At 47.9% G+C, this 20877-nt stretch overlaps 2 pseudogenes; one reads left to right on the top strand and one right to left on the bottom strand.

Annotated features, from left to right (window-relative positions):
- Positions 1-4431: 4431 nt before the first annotated feature.
- LOC116477453 (keratin, type II cytoskeletal 8-like) lies at positions 4432-6054 on the top strand (annotated as a pseudogene).
- Positions 6055-9198: 3144 nt separating this feature from the next.
- Positions 9199-20877, bottom strand: part of LOC116476213 (hippocampus abundant transcript-like protein 1) — a 194479-nt pseudogene continuing 182800 nt past the window's right edge.

Genomic DNA, 20877 nt, shown 5'->3' with positions numbered 1-20877 from the left:
TAACTTTTTTTCCCCCATTCATCCATCAGTCACTTATTTAATAATCATTGGTCCCTACTATGTGCCGAGCATTTGCTAGATTCTAAAGATACAGAGAAAACCCCACTACTGTCAGAGCAAAGAATAAGACCAACGTACACAAATAATTACAGTAATGTTCTGTATATAACGTGCAAAAAGAAAACCTGTGTGTGCACAGGTTTAGCTGGGGCATGGAAAAGGATATGATTACTTGTCTCTGGAAGCCTCAGAACAAGGGGGTCTGATTTCTCCAAAGAGACAAGGTGTCAACGGATCTTCCCAGCAGAGAGAAGAGCAAGCACAAGAACCTGGATGGAGAAGGAGCAATGGAAACAGAAGTGAGAGAACTGATTGAAAGACAGAGAGGCATTGTTATAGCTGGGTAGCAGGCAATCGACATGAGCTCATCTGAGCGTAGGAATAATCGTGCTACCATTTCTATGAGGTTGTTGAGAATATTAAATGAGTTATCTAACCCTTAGCACAGTACCTAGCACAAGGTAATCACAATGTTAACTACTACTACTCATTAAAGCATTGCATGAGAATAAAAGTTGAGTCACATAGATGGATTTTTGCACGTGGAGAAAGGTTGATTTAATCAACACTGAAACACCTACTGCATCCCCAGACACTCTATGGTTAACCTTCAGAAATTCAATGACCAGTCTTGAGTTTAAACTAAGACTTCTTGGAATTTAAAGCTAAACTGTTTCTCTCTTAAGCTCTAGCTCTTGCAAATCAAAATCGCTTTGCCCATAGACTATTGTATCTGCATCTGCCTCGAGTTAAAAAAAAAAAAATCCATTCAGCAACTCAATTGACTTCTTTGTTCTAGGCTGTAGCCGCCCTCCCCAGAGGCATCGATGTCATTGACTCAGTGGGTGCCGGGCTACCAGGCAATAGGAACACGTAGGTTTACTATTTCAAAAACATTATCCAGCCTCTTATGAAACTGGCAAGATTTAGGGATGAAGCTTAGGTAATGGGGATGAGGGAAGGCTTAGATCCAAGAAGTTTAATTTACAGAAGGATTTGTCTTTGGGGGGTCTTTCTTGTTCCTCCCAGGAGGGAATAAATATCCTGCTAAACTGTTGCACTTGATGGAAAATAGGATGCCATATATTTACTGAGCACCTACTATGTGCCAGGCTCTATTCTTAAAGGGGTTCCTTGAAAAGACTGGGACAATTCTGCTTCTATAGATTCCACCTGAGGCATCTATCTCATGGAGGCAGGGGTAGAATTGTCCCAGCTCTTGGAAGGTTAGAGAAAAGTTATTGCATTGCTTGGAATTTAGAAAACTGAGTTTCTACTTCTTCCAGGATTCCTAGCACTCAGAATCTGCCCTTTGGAAAACTGATTCTGCTATTTGTATTTTCTATTTCTATTTTCTAGCTTTTAACAGATACAGTTATATTTGAAAATACCAGCCTGTCTTTGGCAGCGCTAAAAGAACTAAAGAAAGGATTTAATTTCAGCATGAGCTGAAGTTAAAAGGGAAAAACTGTCCCTTACCTCTGGGGAGGCTGGTCCCGAAACGGATGCGAGACCCCTGAGACAGAGAAGTCTTGGCTACTAGGGAGGCCTTGAGAGATGGAGAAAGTAGGTTGGGTTTCTGGCGTCCCTGGTTTCTGGAAAAAAAAAAAAAGTTCAGGAAATATCACCCCAAAATATTCAGCTCTGGTATGCTGATTACCTCAAACTGAGAGCACTTGGGGTGCAGTAAATGCAGTCAGGGGCTCTCTCTCTCTGAACTCCCTGTATCTGCCTAAAGACAGGTCCTCCAAAAAGAAGCCAGTTGTCATGAACCCCTCCCCAGGAATCCATCAAGCAGAGAAGACTGGCTCCTATCACAGGAGAGAGAGGAAACTGGGGGTCTAGGGGGCACCCACCCAGGCAGACTTTGTCAGACCGTCGCTTATTCTCCCAAGGGCCCGTTCATTTTTCCAAACCTCGTATACTCTCCCCTAACTTGCCTGCATCCCCCCTTCTCCCTCCTCTATGAAGAATGCATCTCAGCTTCTAGATCTCGCTGGGTTTGGGGTATGCACTTTTCCTTCATGTGACGCTCCTGTGCACACAAAAAAACGTGTCTACCTTTTCTCCTGTTAATCTGCCTGCTGTCCGTTTATTTCACAGACTCAATTATGGAAGTCTCAGAGGGAGAGGGAGGGGTTTCCCTCCCTGACACAGGCTCCTGCATGGATCAGCTGTTATTCCCTTCCTTCCTTGGGGTATCCACAAGAGCCCCCCCTCGCACTTGCAATGTCTCCCTTGTCACTTGAGCCAGTCTGGGAGGCTTTCTTTCTATTTCTTGCAAGTCACCATCCCAATGTGTTTCTTTTTTCTTTTTCTTTTTTAAATTAATTTATTTTGGAGTGGGGGACAGGGTCTTGCTCTCTTGCCCAGGCTGGAGTGCAGCAGCACCATCACAGCTCACCGCAGCCTGGGTCTCCTGAGCTCAAGCGATCCTCCCTCTTCAGCCTCCTGAGTGGCTGAGACTACAAGTGCACACCACCACCCCTGGCTAAGTTTTGTAATTTTTTTTTGTGGAGACGGGGGTCTCACTATGTTGCACAGGCTGGTCTCGAACTTCTGGCCTCAGGCAATCCTCCTGACTGGGTGGAAGCTCCAGATGCTTTGGGTCTCCCTCACCACAGGCCCTTTCTTCTGCTTACTGTGTGCCCAGCACTGGAGATAAAATTAAATAAATAAAGATCCTGCCCCCACTGCCTGAGGAGCCCCTGGCTGATGAGGTAAATGGGCTGGGCTGGGCGAGCCTTTCAGGGGATGCCAGGAAGAGCCCCAATTCTGGAATTGCCTCCTCCAAGGCACTGAACTAGGCCCTGTTAAAATTAACTCCACCAATTAAAGGCATCGTTACGAGACAACGCTGCCTGTCTTCTTCTTTATTTTTAATTGCAGAGCCTGGCCTAAAGTTGTCAAACCATTTATAATTAGAGCAGAGTTCCTAAGCAGAAGGCCAAGGAACAGGGAAGGGGAAGAAGGGACGGAGAAGAGAGGGGCTCTTGGTCTCCCTCCCCAGGTCTCTCTGGTCTGATCCGGGCTCATCTGCCTCTGGACAGCTGTGACAGGCTGCTGCCCCACTAATGGATGGGCTGTCTAGGGAAGCACTTGCTGTCCCTCCCTCACCTCTCCGTGCACACCCTGATTATAGTCATTAGGGAGTCACCCTGAGCGACGGGAAGACAAGCGGGTGGTACATCGGCAGCCCAGGAGGCCAGAGGCGGCTGGGGGGTGCCGCAGGACTGGCTCAGGCTGGAGAGCAGAGCCTGGAGAAAGCGCAGCGGCTGAGCTCCTCTCCTGCCCTCTCCCTGTGGGGAGGCATCCGTCGCTCCAGTCAAACAACCCACGGCTGGCACAGCAAGAACAGTGGGAGGGTGAGAGTGAGAGGCTGTAGACCCAGTGGATGCCTCTGGGTCCGGCCTCCAGGCCCCCAGCAGCTTCAGGGCACTCTGTAACCATGGCCATCTCCTGCACATCTTCCCATAGGATGGTTGGAAAGAAGGCTTGGGAGGGAAGAGTCTAAAGAAAATCCTTGTCCCTACCGGCAGAGGTCAGACATGGGGCAGCCTCTAAATTTGGTGGGAGACAGCAGGGCCCAGGCTCCTGGGCTCCCACCTCCAGCCTCTGCTCCCACCCAGAGGGATGGGGCTCTGCCTCTGCTGGTCCAGGGCATAGACCAGGGGGTGGCCCAGTCCCCACTGTCTCCCTGGGCCACAGGTGGGGAGCACAGGGAGGTCAAGCAAGCTGTGAACTGCCCAGCACCATTGCCTCCTCTTACCACATGACACCTCTTTCTAGCCAGGACCAGCTTCTAAAGCTTCCCCCATCCCTGCCCTCCCATTTCCAAGGTGGGACTAAATTGCTGTTCCATTCCACTCCAGGCTGCAGTGGCCAGTGACAATGCTAAATGCATCCTGAGCCCTGTGCCTGATGGTCAAGAAACTCCCCACCCTTCTGTGTTCTAGGAAAAGGCTCACTGCCAAGAAGCCCCGTTCCCCAAGATTCCTTGCTTAGGTGTGAGAAGGCCAGGCACAGACACTCCTAAGTCCCATCCTTTGTCTCATAACTGATTAGCCAAACCAGCAGCCAATCTAGACAAAATGCCACCAGCTTGACCCGACCACACTTGAGTCAGGCATCTCTGCCCTGAACTTTGCCCCACTCTCAGCCTGAGCCAGCACAGGAACTCAGGACGCCCTTCTCAACACCCCTGCTCAGGATGCAGGGGCAAACATTCCTGCATCAGCGCCAGCCAGGCCACCTGTTGGCCCCACTCCCCGCACCTGTCTCCTTTTAGCCTTATTTATTAAAAATAATAGACCAAGAAGCAGCTTCTCCGCTCCTTCTGGAATCTCCGCCTGGTTCAGCCCACCTGCCTCCACTCCTCCCTCCACCATGTCCATCAGGGTGACTCAGAAGTCCTACAAGGTGTCCACCTCTGAACCCCGGGTCTTCAGCAGCCGCTTCTACACCAGTGGGCCCAGTGCCCACATCAGCTCCTTGAGCTTCTCCTGAGTGGGCAGCAGCAGCTTCCGGGGTGGCCTGGGCAGAGGCTATGGTGGGGCCAGCAGGAGGCATCACCACCATCACGGTCAACCAGAGCCTGCTGAGCCCCCTTAACCTGGAGGTGGACCCCAATATCCAGGCCGTGCGCACCCAGGAGAAGGAGCAGATCAAGACCCTCAACAACAAGTTTGCCTCCTTCATGGAAAAGGTACGGTTCCTGGAGCAGCAGAACAAGATGCTGGAAACCAAGTAGAGCCTCCAGCAGCAGCAGAAGACGGCTCAGAGCAACACACACAACACGTTCGGGAGCTGCATCAACAACCTTAGGCGGCAGCTGGAGACTGGGCCAAGAGAAGCTGAAGCTGGAGGTGGAGCTTGGCAACATGCAGGGGCTGGTGGAGGACTTCAAGAACAAGTATGAGGATGAGATCAATAAGCTTGCAGAGATGGAGAATGAATTTGTCCTCATCAAGAAGGATATGGACGAAGCTTACATGAACAAGGTAGAGCTGGGGTCTCACCTGGAAGGGCTGACTGAAGAGATCAACTTCCTCAGGCAGCTGTAGGAAGAGGAGATCCGGGAGCTGCAGTCCCAGATCTCGGACACATCTGTGGTGCTGTCCATGGAAAACAGCCGCTCCCTGGACGTGGGCAGCATCATCGCTGAGGTCAAGGCACAGTACGAGGAGATCGCCAACCGCAGCCAGGCTGAGGCTGAGAGCATGTACCAGATCAAGTATGAGGAACTGCAGACGCTGGTTGGGAAGCACGGGAATGACCTGCGGCGCACAAAGACTGAGATCTCCAAGATGAACTGGAACATCAGGCGACTCCAGGCTGATTGAGGGTCTCAAAGGCCAGAGGGCTTCCCTGGAGGCCGCCATCGCAGATGCCGAGCAGCGTGGGGAGCTGGCCGTTAAGGACGCCAACGCCCAGCTGTCCGACCTGGAGGCCGCCCTGCAGCGGGCCAAGCAGGACGTGGCGCGGCCGCTGCGTGAGTACCAGGAGCTGATGAACGTGAAGCTGGCCCTGGACATGGAGATCGCCACCTACAGGAAGCTGCTGGAGGGCGAGGAGAGCCGGCTGGAGTCTGAGATGCAGAACATGAACATCCATACGAAGACCACCAGCAGCTATGCAGGTGGTCTGAGCTCGGCCTTTGGGGGCCTCGCAGGCCCCGGCCTCAGCTACAGCCGGGGCTCCAGCTTTGGCTCTGGCGCGGGCTCCAGCTCCTTCAGCAGCACCAGCTTCACCAGGGCCGTGGTTGTGAAGAAGATTAAGACCCGCGATGGGAAGCTGGAGTCCTCTGATGTCCTGCCCAAGTGAACAGCCACGGCAGCCACTCCCAGCCTGCCCCTCTTGCGGCTGCCCCAGAGCCTAGGAGGGAGGCTGCTGTTCTGGGGAGCACAGGGAACAGGAGACCCACCTGAGGCTCAGCCCTAGCCCTCAGCCCACCCGTTGGGGAGTTTACTGCCTGGGGACCCCCGTTGCCCATGCCTCCAGCTACAAAAAAATTCAACTGCTTTTTTTTTGGTCCAAAATAAACCTCAGCTAGCTCTGCCAAATAATAATAATAGTAATAATAATAGACTGGGTGCAGTAGCTCATGCTTTAATCCCAACACTTTGGGAGGCCAAAGCGAGCAGATCTTTTGAGGCCAGGAGTTCAAGACCAGCCTGAGCAATATAGCAAAACCCCATCTCTACAAAAAATACAAAAATGAGCCAGGTGTGGTGGTGTGCACCTGTAGTCCCAGCTACTCAGGAGGGGGAGGCTGAAGCACAAGAATCACTTGAACCTGGGAGGCAGAGGTTGCAGTGAGCCGAGATTGTGCCACTGCACTCCAGCCTGGCGACAGAGCAAGACCCTGTTTCAAAAACAAACAAACAAGCAACAACAACAACAATAATAATAATAATAATAGCCTCCCTGTTTTTTTAAAAACCCGTTCTGTCTGACCTTGAGACATTTGTGTTTTCCCTATTGCAGTAACCCTCCCCTCTTATTGCAATTGTCTTTTCACATAGTCTCTCTCACCTCTCTCACCTAAGTCCTGATTTGCTCTTTGTTTGACACCAGCCAGGAACAAGAACCCTTCCCCACTGAAATTGCCTCTCACAGGCCATCTACCCTCAGTGGCCTCCGCTTGGTCCCTTAGGTGATGTATCAGCTCTGCAGGTAACTAGGTTCACTGATAGGTTAATGAGCTCCCCTCTATGCCCCTAACCAGCTTCCCGACTCTCCCCTGTCTCAGGGCTTACTGGTTAGTAACAAAAACAAGCTTATCTTTCTTGAACTTTCATACTGTGCCACGCACTGTGCTGGGCACTTCCCAGGCATTTTCTCAACCCTTGGGAGCTGAGCACTGTTATTGTTCCCATTTCTCTGATATGGAAATTCATTCTGCTCAGCTGCAGAACGGCAGCTCCATGGGACTACCCCACCAGCCCTACAGTGTATGATCACTTCCTTGCCTCATAGATTCCTTGTGAGGGTTAATGGCATAGCATGAAGGTTCAAGAAAAATAGTCTTGCCCATGCCATCATCATCAATCGCCTATATGGCAGGCCCTTAGAACAGTGTCTGGCACACAGTTGATGCCTTATAAGTGATTGTTCTTACTATTACCACTATGACAATCAAATGGGTTGTTAGTAGGTTGCATTGTCACTAAGATGATGATGGCATGGGCCACTATGTGAAAAAGGTTCAGCAGTGCTGGGTTAAGTAACCTGTCTAAAGTCATACAACTACAATGTGTCCACTTGTAATGTGCCATATAATTCACTTCTGTATTACCCAGTTTATTTGCTATCTTCATTGCTTATTGGCCCCGTTGCTAGGATGTGAGCTCTGCAGGGCAAGGATCTCTGTTTTGTTCACTACTCTATCCCTAATGCCTGGATAGGTCCTGGAACATAGAGGGTGCACAATAAATATTTTCAAGTGAATGCATGGATAAATAAAAGAATCGTAAGGCTTGTGCTCCTTACCATTGCACTCTAAGGCAGCCTTCTGGTCCTAGAACTGCAGTTTCCTTTGAAAGTCAAAGTCAGCCTAAACCATTCCTGATGGGGAAGATGGAAAAAGCACTCTCTCCCTAGCCCAAGAATAATCCCTTTACTTAGATAGGGAACTTGTGGGTTTCTGGAGAACTTTCACATGCATCACCTGGGTGTTCCTATTATCTCCATTTTGCAGAAGGAGAAACTGAGGTGCAGGGACCTGCTTGGGTCCTTCCCTAAGAGCCATTCTGCCACCCAGCCCTAGCCCAGCCTGGGACCAGCCTCCGGCACAGTCCTCACCCCCGTGGGCCGCAGAGCAGACAAGAGTCCCGCTTCCCTTTCTGCTCCACTAATTATCCTTTTAACTCACACTGGTGTATTTCCGCCGCACGATCTGCAGTTTTATTTTTATCCACCTCTCGGTAATGGTATTGGGGCCGTTACTCAGGGAGGCTCCTGGAGCCGAGCTGCTCCCCAATTTACAATGGCAATTATGAACTCCGACAGAAACACATGCAGCTGGCATCAATTTTCAGCAATATTTTGATCATAATCATTAAAAAAGTAACTTATGGCGTGCACGCATTAGATAAATTAATGTTATTCCAAGGCTCTGCTAAAAGCCGTGCAGGGGAGAGAGGAGCGACAAAGGAAATGGTGCCCCAGATCTCGCAGGGGCCTGGGAGTCTTGTCTCCAGCGTGACTCACTCTCTGGGCTTACAAATTAACTTTCACATTGAGTTTAATATCTGCATGTCCTGCAAGTTGAATGCTGCCTGTTCCCGTCCTCCCTGCAACACACATGTAAATTTTATGGTTTATTAAGGTATTCGGGTATAAACAAGCGCATTTCCTTGTCACTGTTCCCCAGACCGGCTACAGGCAGCTCAAAGGATGTTCACATCTCTCTCGAACATGCTGCTCTAGACCCAAATGGGAGCAGGCTCTGAGGGCTTGGGGGCTGGGATGAGGGAATGGCAAGGACTTCTGATGCCTTTTCCCAGCACACACAGGCTATAAACAGACCTGCACCCATGCACTCTCACTCATGCCCAGGCACCACTACACACACACACACACACACACACACACACACACACACACACACCAAATCAACGTGCCCCAGGCACATGATTCATAACCACATACACCTCACACTCCATCCACAGACAACATCACATAATTGACACACATATTTATATACATCTGCCCTCTTACACATGACCCATAATCACAGAACATGCATCCCACACTTCTGTTCACATGCACATATGCACACACATTAATACACAGGCGCTCCCATGCACAAATGTACCCGTCCCCAGATACACAATTTATCACCATTGACATCCTTACATTTTCACTTACAGACTCACATACCTGCACACACATACACACACAGACATTGGTTTATAGGCACATACACAACTCTTTGCTCACAGACACAATTCATCATTACAAACAAGACCCACACACATAGTCACACAATGAAACTCACAAATATGTGCACACACACACATTGATACACACACTGTCTCATACACACTCCTCTCTCTCTGCACAGGCAGGACACCCACTGCAGAGCAGGCCAGGCCACAAGGCAGCATCAGTAGCTTTTTAACTTTTGAGGGGCCCTCATGCTGATGGCTGTTCCCCACAGCCATGCTGTTTGTGTCTGCAGAAACACGAACATTCATACACCATCCCAAGGGCTTTGTCCTTTATGAAATCCAGCCAGGTCCGAAGCTTGTCCTTGATCTGGGGTCCCAGGCAGTCCCATCCCTACCCGTAGCGGGGTGAGTGCACCAATGTCTGGGGGTAGAAGGAGTGAAGGAGGAAGTCCCATTGGCTTTTAGTAATGGTTTACTTTTATTTATTATGATGAGCATCACTATTTTGGGTAAATGGTTTAAAAATCTATCTTTTTAACATAAAAACGATGTTTGGCCGGGCGCAGTGGCTCATGCCTGTAATCCCAGCACTTTGGGAGGCTGAGGTGGGAGGATCACAGGGTCAAGAGATCGAGACCATCCTGGCCAACATGGTGAAACCCCGTTTCTACTAAAAATACAAAAAATTAGCTGGGCGTGGTGGCATGTGCCTGTAGTCTCAGCTACTCGGGAGGCTGAGGCAGGAGGATCGCTTGATCCTGGGAGGCAGAGGTTGCAGTGAGCTGAGATCATGCCACTGCACTCCAGCCTGGCAACAGGGCGAGAGTTCATCTCAAAAGAAAAAAAAAAAGATATTTAAATTTTAAAAAAACCACTGCTCCTGTCTCCTATCCCCTTGGCTGCAGGCCTATGGCCTGCAATATGGCAGAGTTGAGATTCCAGGTCTCTGAGTCAGATGCTGGGATTCAAATCCTGGCTGCAACACTCACTGATGAGTGGGCTTGGAAAGGGCTTAGTTCCTGTTTCCTCATTAATTTCTCACCTACTTCATAGAGTTGTCATCAGGACCAACTGAGATAAGGAGCTGAGCACAGTGCTCAGCCTGGGGCATGAGCCTAGTACATCTCATTGGCAGCTGTTTTTGTCCTGACATCCCCTTCAACCCTGTGCTTTCTCCCCATCTGTACCAGACTCTCCCTTCTCTTGTCTCCCTGTCTGACTCTTCCCCTGCCTCCCCTGCCCTCCACCTGGGGGTGCTCAGGCCCTGTACCCTCTGCTCTCCTCACTCTACAAACCTCCTTCAGGGGCAACATCCATTCCTGTCACCTACCACAGTGGTTTGGGCAAAAAATGAGAGTTTTGATATGTGACCATTGGGTAAGTTCTTGGGAGCCTCAGTTTCCCCTTTGGTAAAATGGAGATAAGTCCGTCTCTCCCATAAAGCTGAATGAGGCTGGGCCCGAGAAAGGCTGCAAAGCCTGAGAAACATGTCAGTTGTCACCGTGGACTTTGGCCCGTCACCTCGAACTTCTCCTCTAGATCAGCAGTTCCTCCTCCCTCCCAGTTCCCAGGAAGTCCTTTCTACTTGCGGGCCCTTCCCTCTGCCCCTACACACTTTCAAACCCCATCCTCGGTTCCCCCAATCCCACTCCTTGTGTTCCTCTTTCTCCCCACATCTCCATCCTTCTCCCACACCCAAAGCCTCCACCACCTTGGACTCTTCACTCCACCTCTCTCCTCCAGCCACCACCAAGTTCTTTTCCTTCAACTTCAAAACTTTCTTTTACCCTTCCCTTCTTTCTATCTCCACTGCCACCACCCAAGGCCATCACTGGTTTGCTGCAAAGTCACTGCCCTAGCTTCTCCCATGGGCCCATCCTGGTTGTGGCCAGGGCAGCTTGCCTTTTCAGGCACACCTTTCATCCCATGGTGCCAGCCTCCCAGGGGAAGTCCAGATCCCTCTGCCTGGCTTTCCGTCTCCCTCAAAATCCACCTCATCTTTCACTGTGTGAGCAGAGTACAGGGGGAGGGGGTAGCATTTTACCCAACCGGAGCAAGAGACATACTAAACACACCTACATCAGAGCTTCCCTGAGCCCTTGCTGTCTGCCACCTCCTCGTCACAGAAAGCCCCCCTGCCTCCCGCTGCCCATTTAACTCTCATCCAAGCTCATCACTCAGCTCAAGAAAGCCCCAGTCACGAAGGCTTCTCCAGCCCACAGAAATCTCTCCCTCCTCTGACGTTATCATCAGGACTGGGATTTTTTTTCTTTAAAACATTTTTATTATGAAAGATGACATACAAATACATACAATATCATAGCAAAAGACATGTGCCCAACATTTTTTTAGTTCCACTTTTTAATTTTATGAATGTTATGCATCCACAAGGTTTAAAGAGTTACATAATTCTACCGGGTTTGAAATTAAAAACAAAACACGACAGTAATCCCTTGCTTTCCAACCCCTCACCCACCCTAGGCAGAGGCAACCACTCCTTAGAGGCAACTATTTCAATGCTTTTAGCTGATTCTTTTGATATTTACCTCCAAATCTCTTTAAAATGTGCTTCTGTTGCTACGTCTTTGTTATTCCATTTTTGGCATTATCTATTGATTTGCCATTATATAGTATGAAGATTTGGCCATCTTCCCCCTCCTGCCATCACACACACACACACACACTCCTCCTCTCCATGCTGACGATTTGTGTATATTGCAATTTTTGTTAGATCAATATTTACATGATTGTGACGCTAAAGATGCCTTTCTGATACTAGATCCTTTGTAAGTGATTGCTTTTTCCTTGTCTTTCTCAGGAAACTTGTAGAATCTTCTCTTCATGATTTTGCACCTTGGTGTGAGCTATTTTTTCACCATGTTGGACACTTGGTAGGCGTTTTCAGTCTGGAAACTCACGTTCTTCTGGCCTGGTACTTTTCTTGAGTTAGTTTACAACTTCCCCTCCTCTGTTTAGGTTTTCTTTCCTTCATATAAAGGACTTCCTGGACCACTCCACTAATTTTCTTATCTTTTCTATTTTCTATCTCTTTGTCTTCTTTGTTCTATGTATTGGTCTATTCTCATACTTCTATTAAGAACTGCCCGAGGGCTGGGTGCAGGGGCTCACACCTGTAATCACAGCACTTTGGGAGGCCAAAGAGGGCATATCACTTGAGGCCAGGAGTTCAAGACCAGCCTGGCCAACATGGCAAAATCCCAGCTCTACTAAAAATACTAAAAATACAAAAATTAGCTGGGCATGGTGGCGTGCACCTGTAATCACAGCTACTCAGGAGACTGAGGCAGGAGAATCCTGAACTCAGGAGGCAGAGGTTGGAGTGAGCTGAGATCGCACCACTGCACTCCAGCCTGGGTGACAGAGTGAGGCTCTGTCTAATAAATAAATAAATAAATAAATAAATAATGAACTACTTGAGACTGGGTAATTTATAAAGGAAAGAGGTTTAATTGACTCACAGTTCTGCATGGCTGGGGAGGCCTCAGGAAACCTACAATCATGGCGGAGGGTGAAGGGGAAGCAAAGCACCTTCTTCACAAGGTGCCAGGAGAGAGAAGTGCCAGCAGGGGAAATGCCAGACACTTATAAAACCATCAGATCTCGTGTGAGAACTCACTCACTATCATGAGAACAGCATGGGGGAAACCTCCCCTGTGATCCAATCACTTCCTACCAGGTCCGCCTCATGACATATGGGAATTACGGGAACTACAATTCAAGGTGAGATTTAGGTGGAGACACAGCCAAACCATATCATTCCACTTTCTGAGAGATTTGTTTGGGCTCAGGAAACAATACCCCAAAATGAAGGCCTCAGCAGCAGCCTCAGAAGGCAAAAGCTCTTCTCTGATCTTCTCCTGCCCATTGTCTCTCAGTCCAGTTCTCCCTCAAGGCCAGTCGCAGAAGCAAGAATCCCTTTTCCCCAAAGCCAGCCATGAAACCTAAAAAGGTTACTCTCATTTTCCCTTTGCCTTTCTGTGTAAAAAACTGGCCATAAAGAAATTATCTGACCTATCTTGTTAGATTGTAGGTTGTGAGACCCCCTAATCCAGAGAGGGTCCCGATGCACACCCAACGGAAGGAAAGCATTCTCAGAGAGGCCGAGAAGAATCTGGACAGACAACCCTGCTGCGTTTCCCCACTCAGTCTACCAGCATTAGGTCCGACCCTCTTTCTTTCTATCGTATTTCTACATAGCTGTTCATACTCGTCTTTTGCATGTCAAATTTTCCTCAAAACTCCAGAGGTCCGAGGGTTTTGGCCCCCACATTTCCTAAACCTTATCCTCTAATGCTTCTACTGAAATTTTCAATTTCTCCTGTTATATTTTTAATTTCTAAGAGCTCTTTTTTGTTCTTTTATATAGCATCCATTTCTTATTTCATGCAATTATCTTCACTTATCTATCTAAGGATATTAATAATAGTTCTTCAGTAGTTTTTTTCTTCCTACATTGCACTTAGCACTGCTGAGTTGCTTATTGTCTTGTTTGTCTTGACTTTCCTGCATTGTTAGCTCCTGTGTGAGTTGGGGACCGAGTGTTAACTGGAAGCTCTTAGTGGGTGAATGGGACCTGTCTGACCATGAGATCCCTGTAGGGTGAATGGCTATGTAGTTGGGGAACCTCTGATGTCTGTATCTTTAAGTCTTTCCTCTTGAGCTAACCAGATTCCCCAGAAAAAAAACTCTTCCGGTCTTTGGCTTAGAAAGTAAAGGCCTGACTGTCAGCATTCTCAGGAGAGGGATATGGAGTCCTCAGGCTCCTATATGCATAAGTTCATTTCGAAGAGACCAAAAACACAAAAGGAGAAACAGAAAGATACATGATCCGTATGTTCCTTATCTGACTAAAACACAGCTTTATGTGAGTCAGCGGCCACAACCCTGCCCCCCTCCCACCCTCCAGGGAGGTCAACTGACCTTGGACACTACGACATTCCAAAAAAATTGTGTAAAGAAAGTTCATCAGAACGTCCTATCCTTGAAGCCCTAACCCCTTCTTTTGTTAACCATGTATAAACCTTTCACTCTTGCTGTCCAGCAAGGCACTCACTACTGACTGCTCCTGCACGTTTGTCTTTTCTCCTGTTAATCTGTCTTATGTCCATTCATTTGCAGGGCCCCAACTACACAGACCCAAGCTGGTAGAGGGGAAGTTTTTTCTTCCAACAGTTTCATCTCTTTCCCCTTTTTTTAACATAGTGTCTCTATCCTCAACCTGGTATCCCCCAATCCAGAGATCCCGTTTTACCATTTCCAAGAACAAACCTCAGTCTTCTGCCAGCATGGAGAAAGAGCAATTATCCACTGCTATAGTTTACTCTTTTTTTCTTTTTTGAGACAGAGTCTCACTCTGTTGCCCAGGCTGGTGTGCAGTGGTGTGATCGCAGCTCACCGTAGCCTTCATCTCCTGGGCTCAAGGGATCCTCCCACCTCAGCCTCCCAGGTAGCTAGGACTACAAGTGTACATCACCATGCCCAGCTAATTTTTTAATTTTTTGTAGAGAAGGGTCACACCACCAGGCATGGTGGCTCACGCCTGTAATCCCAGCACTTTGGGAGGCCGATGCAGGTGGATCACAAGGTCAGGAGTTCAAGGCCAGCCAGGCCAACATGGTGAAACCCTATCTCTACTAAAAATACAAAAATTAGCCGAGCATGGTGGCGGGTACCTGTAATCCCAGCTACTCAGGAGGCTGAGGCAGGAGAATTGCTTGAACCTGGGGGGCAGAGGTTGCAGTGAGCCGAGATCGCACCACTGCACTCCAGCCTGGGTGACAAAGTAAGACTCTATCTAAAAAAAAAGAGAGAGAGAAGGGTCACACTATGTTGCCTGGGTTAGCCTCAAACTCTTGGCCTCAGGTGATTTTTCCTGCCTCTTATAAAACCTGACACTTATAAAACCATCAGATCTCATGAGAACTAACTCACTATCATGAAAACACCGTGAGGGAAACCACCCCTATGCTGAGGTTTAGTCTCCCAAAGTGCTGAGATTACAGGCGTGAGCCATTGTGCCCGGCCACTGCTATGGTTTGAATCTGTTCCCCAAGTTTCATGTGTTGGAAACAATCTTCATATTTATATGTCAATTGGAGGTGGGGCCTTTGGGAGATTCTTAGGATTAAGTAAGATCATCAGGGTAAAACTCCTTCTTATAAAGCCACCAGTCCCATCAGGGAAAAGAGACCTGAGCTGATAGGTATGCTCCTGCCCTCTTGCCATGTGATGCCCTCCACCATGTTATGACACAGCAAGAAGGCCCTTGCAGAAACTGAGCAGATGATGACACCGTGTTCTTGGACTTCCCAACCTCCAGAATTATAAAAAATAAATTTATTTTCTTTATAAATTACCCAGTCTCTGTTTTTGTTTGTTTGTTTGTTTGTTTGTTTGTGACAGTGCCTCATTCTGCCACCCAGGCTGGAGTGCAGTGGTGCAATCTTGGCTCACTGCCACCTCTGCCTCCCGGGTTCAAGCGATTCTCCTGCCTAAGCCTCCCAAGTAACTGGGATTACAGGTGCCTATCACTACACCTGGCTAATTTTTGTATTTTTAGTAGAGACAGCATTTCACCATGTTAGCCAGGCTGATCTTGAACTCCTGACCTCAAGTGATCCACCTGCCTCAGCCTCCTAAAGTGCTGGGATTACAGGCATGAGCCACTGGGATTACAGGCATGAGCACCCGGCCCAAGATCTCCTTATTTTAGCTCCCTTCCTCATTCTACTTTCCAGCAACAGTAGTGTCACCAATGCCTGACACTCTGGAGGGGTTTTGGAGAAAGGGAGTGGGAATTGGCTTTTTAGCTTTCCCCTCTTTCAGTTTAGGCTTCAGCTTTTCCTAGTCTACTCAGTTTACTCATTCATTGCTTTACAGTTTCCAAACTTGGGCTGCTGTTGTTTTCTCTCCCATTATTTCTGGCACAGGGCAAACCCCAAAATTGGGGCTCAGCCCGGGAGGCCACGTGGGTTCTTGGCTTTGTGCAGGAAGAAATTCAAGCCCAGGAAGGAATTCAAGAGCAAGCAGAATGAAGTGAAAGCAAGTTTATTAAGAAAGTAAAGGAATAGGCCCAGCATGGTGGCTCACCCCTATAATCCCAGCACTTTGGGAGGTCAAGGCACGTGGATTGCCTGAGGTCAGGAGTTCCAGACCAGCCTGGCCAACATGGAGAAACCCCATCTCTACTAAAAATACAAAAACTAGCAGGGCATGGTGGTGTGCACCTGTAATCCCAGCTACTTGGGAGGCTGAGGCAGGAGAATCGCCCAGGAGGCGGAGGTTGCAGTGAGCCAAGATCGTGCCACTGTACTCCAGCCTGGGCAACAGAGCAAAACTCCATCTCAAAAAAGAAAAAAAAGAAAAAAACTAAAGGAATAAAAGGTGATTATTCCATAGGCAGAGCAGCCTTTGTGGGCTGTTGGCTGGCTATATTTGTAGTTAATTCATGATTATATGCTAAATATGGGGTTGATTATTCATGAGTTTTCCAGGAAAGGGGCAGAGACTTCCCAGAACTGAGGGTTCCTCCTTCTTTTAGACCATATAAGGTAACTTCTGGATGTGCGATGGCATTCGTAAACTGTCATGGCGCTAGTGAGAGTGCCTTTAGCATGCTAATACATTGTAATTAGCATATAATGAGCAGTGAGGACAATCAGAGGTTGCTTTTGTTGCCATCTTGGTTTTGGCAGGTTTTGACTGGCTTCTTTGCAACATCCTGTTTATTAGCAGTGTCCTTGTGACCTGTATCTTGTGAAACAAGTCCTGCCGAATTTCTGTCTCATCTCTATCTTTGTGGGCTTCTGATTTTTAAAAAATCCCTTTATAGTCACTTCAGGGTTTTCAAGAAGAGCAAGAAGAATTGTGTGCATTCAATTCACCATTTTTACCTGGAAGTCTCCATCTGCATTCCACCTTTGAACTGACGGGCTTATGCCTTTTAATAAAATCCTTTTACTGTTATTTCCATCGGCTTTGGGGAGTGTAAACTAATGAATGGGTTCAATTTGCCATCTTTAACTGGAACTGATTTGTTTGTTATTAAACTTTGCTCTAGACATAAATGTCTATCTCCCCACTTACAGCACTTACTGTGGTGAGCTTCTTAAGAAGAATTTTTTTTGTTTTTGTTTTTGTTTTTTCCCACAAAAGCCAGCACAATGGCTGGATACTAAAGACTTATGACTGGGCCTAGGTTTTCATGTTATTTAAACTAACTTCCCTTCTCCTCAACAAATGTGCATTCAACAAATATTTACCAAATATTTAGTAAGGATCTACCCTGTCAGGTAATATTCAGGCCCCAGGCACACAGCAGAAGTCAAGTCCGACTGAGTTGATGCTCACATGGAACTTGCATTCAGCTCTGTTAAAATATCCACTAGGAGCTTATTACTTCTCAAGGCAGCCCACCCCATCAGCTCCTGCTGAAAACTGGTTTCCCATTACTTTCGCTCATTGGTCCAAATTCCTCCTGGCAGAGGCTCCCTCTTCTGTAGGATAGACCTTCAGTTAAGTAAAGATGATCTGTGATTCTGTTTTCTTCATACTTTCCTTCAACCACTCATACAATTCCGGCGCCTCCTCCCACAATGAAGTCACGAAACACCCAGGACGCTCCCCCATTCTCTTCCTTCTTCTCTGTGAGTAGGAAAGTGGGATAAAGTCAAAAATAATATATTTAGTCTTTGTCCCAGGTTCCTGGCACAGAGCTTCAAAACCCCTCAGAAGTTTGAATGATACGAATGTCTTTTGTTATTCATAATGAGCCCTTTTCAGCCACACCTGAGTTTATGCTAATGAGATGACTCACAGCAGATCCCCTAGACAGTTTCAGAACAGAGGCTGGTTCTCAGGAAAACCAACCAAGGGATTAATGAGTTGGAACTTTCAGCCACTCCCCTCTCCTTTCCACCTCCAGGAAAAGATGGAGATGGAGTCCAGTTACATGGCCAGTGATTAAATCAATCATGTTTACATAATGAAACCTCAATAGAAACTCTGAACAACAGGCTTGGAGAACTTCCTGGTTGGTAAACATACTAATATTGGCATACCAGAAGGGTGGCACACCCTGACTCCAACAGAAGTTTTGTGCTTGGGACTCTTCTAGACCTTGCTGTGTGTGCATCTTCATCAGGCTGTTTATTTGTATCTTTTACAATAAAATGGTAATTGTAAATATAATGCTTCCAGTGAGTTCTCTGAGTCATTCTTTATCAACCCAAAATGGGGGTGTGGGGGTGTAGAGGAACCCCTGAATTTATAGCAAGGCAGGCAGAAGTGTGGGTGGCTTGAGGACACCCAGGACTTGTAGTTGGTACCTGATGTGGGCAGTCTTGCAGGACTAAGCCCCTTAACCTGTGGGATTTGTGCTAACACCAGGTAGCTGATGTCAGAATTGAATTGGATTGAATTGAATTGAAGTGAGTGACATCCAGCTGGTGTCAGGGGACTGGTGTGGGAAGGCAGAAAGGGAGCCTGCTGTGATGCCCGGCACCCCAATATCTTTCCCTCTTGGCCTTATGCTCTCTGCCCAGCCAAAGAGAACTCAATTTACCCTTGGAGCACCATTGTTTGATGGGATGGGCCTAGGGCTCTGAAAACAGCTTCCTTCCTTCTACAATTGTGTGTACTGCAATCTATGTTTCCCATTATTTCCTGTTATTTCTCTGTTTGAAGGAAGGTTTACTAATCATCTCCATTGACTGTAAAACCCTTCAGAGTTGTCTTGGCTCCTGTGAAATGTCCAGCAAATATGGGCATTCAGGGGATGCTCAGTAAAGTTGGTCGGCATGTGTTAGCTTGGCATGCATTAATTTGCCCTTTGAAGAAATCCTGCCCCTCCTCCACCCTCCTTCCCTCCTGCAGACTCCCATGAAAGCTTTCATGAGTGCTCAGAGGGTCCTCACTGGAATGAGTCCTAGAGGCCCAAGTCTAACTTTTGTTGGATTGGGAGGAACCCACGTGGATAAACACCACACCTTCAGTTTTTGTTGGTTGTTTTTGAGGCTGTTGTTTTGGTTTACCATGGAACATGCACCTGTATGTGCAGGGGTGGGGGTGGCTTGATGAGTGATATGCATGCTGAGGTGTCTGGCCAGGCATCCCGCTTCCTGCAAGACAGGAGTAGGAATAACAACTCACATCTGCACATCCCTCTACAGACTATCAAGTTCCTTCCCACACCAAAAAGCATCCTCCCAACCTGTGTTTGTCTGTAACCCTAACCAATATCCCAGTTTTACAGATGGGAAAAATAAGGCTAAACAAAATCAGGTGACAGCTAGCAAATGAAGAGGTCTCAGGTCTTCTGACTGCAGATCTCTTGAGCTTTCCGTTCCATCATTCTGTGACCCACCTGAGGGCAGAGGGGACCACAGTGGGTAGGCAGAGAGAAAGGGGCAGGCTCCTTCTTTCCCTGTCATCTCCCTTCTGTACCTCACACTGTAGCTCTTCCCTCACTGGCTCCAATGCACAGAGCCAATTATGTGCCTCTGCCAAGCACACTCCAGCTGTGGGGTGGGAATGGCAGAGAAGAGCTAGAGGCTAAAAAGCATGTGCACCCATTAGCCAGCAGTCCACAGCATTGGGTTGGGAGGGGGAACAGCCGGCATTGGCTGCAACAATACCCTCCTTCCTTCCTTCTAGCCCTTTCCAAGCTTCTACCCCTTGGAATTTGCTCTCCAAAATTGCCCCAACCAAGAGAGGCCACTTTTAGGCTGATTCAGAAAAAGACCAAGAATGGGCTTACTCAGTCCTTTCTTGACAAGGGGGAACTGACAAAGTTCCTCTCAGGAATCTCTGGGCCTGACTCTCTAATCTTTTTTTTTTTTTTTTTTTGAGACAGAGTCTTGCTCTGTGGCCCATGCTGGAGTGCAGTGGCGTGATCTCTGCTCACTGCAACCTCTGCTTCTTGGGTTCAAGAAATTCTCCTGCCTCAGCCTCCTGAGTAGCTAGGATTACAGGTGTGTGCCACCACACTGGCTAATTTTTTTGTTTGCTTTGTTTTGTTTTTTTTGAGACAGAGTCTCATTCTGTCACCCAGGCTGGAGTGCAATGGCACAATCTTGGCTCACTGCAACCTCTGCCTCCCGAGTTCAAGTGATTCTTGTGCCTCAGCCTCCTGAGTAGCTGGGATTACAGGCATGCACCACCATACCCAGCTAATTTTTGTAATTTAAGTAGAGACAGGGTTTTACTGTGTTGCCCAGGCTGGTCTCGAACTCCTGGTCTCAAGTGATCTGCCCATCTCAGCCTCCCAAAGTGCTGGGATTACAGGTGTGAGCCACCGCTCCTGGCCAGATCCCCTAATCTTAACCCTTGTGTCCAGCCCATCAACCTGGAGCAGGAAGTGGAAGCAGGGAAGGGCACTGGGACCACTTGCTTTGTTTTGGGCTCGTCCTACTGCCAGAGCCTCAGCAGGGCCACCATATCTGATGGCAGAGTAAGTGCTTATAACTTAGTGCTAATGTCAGGGGCTCTGAGACCAAGTGCTATCAACATTGATCTTATTTTTACCAGAGAAGAAAGCCCAGAGTTAGATATAAAAAGTCTTACATTATTTAAATATGAATATCATCTGTGTCTGTTTTGTGCTGCTCCCACAGAATACCTCAGACTGGGTAATTTATAGTGAATAGAAATTTACTGGCTTATGGTTCTGGAGGCTGGGAAGTCCAAGACTGAGGGGGCAGTGTCTGGTAAGCCCTTGCTGCATCATAGCATGGCAGAAGGCATCACATGGGTGAGCGAGAGAGAGAGGGAGAGACAGAGAGAAGAGGTGGGGGAGAGAGAGAGAGGGGAGGAAGAGGGTGAAGACAGAGAGAAGGGCTAACCTCCTCTTTTTATAAGGAACCCATTCCTGAGACAATGGCCAATGGCATTAATCCATTCACGA

This window comes from Hylobates moloch, unplaced genomic scaffold, assembly GCF_009828535.3.
Source record: "Hylobates moloch isolate HMO894 unplaced genomic scaffold, HMol_V3 SCAFFOLD_11, whole genome shotgun sequence".
NCBI classification, from domain to species: domain Eukaryota; kingdom Metazoa; phylum Chordata; class Mammalia; order Primates; family Hylobatidae; genus Hylobates; species Hylobates moloch.
This window is presented reverse-complemented; position numbering and strand designations above follow the sequence as displayed.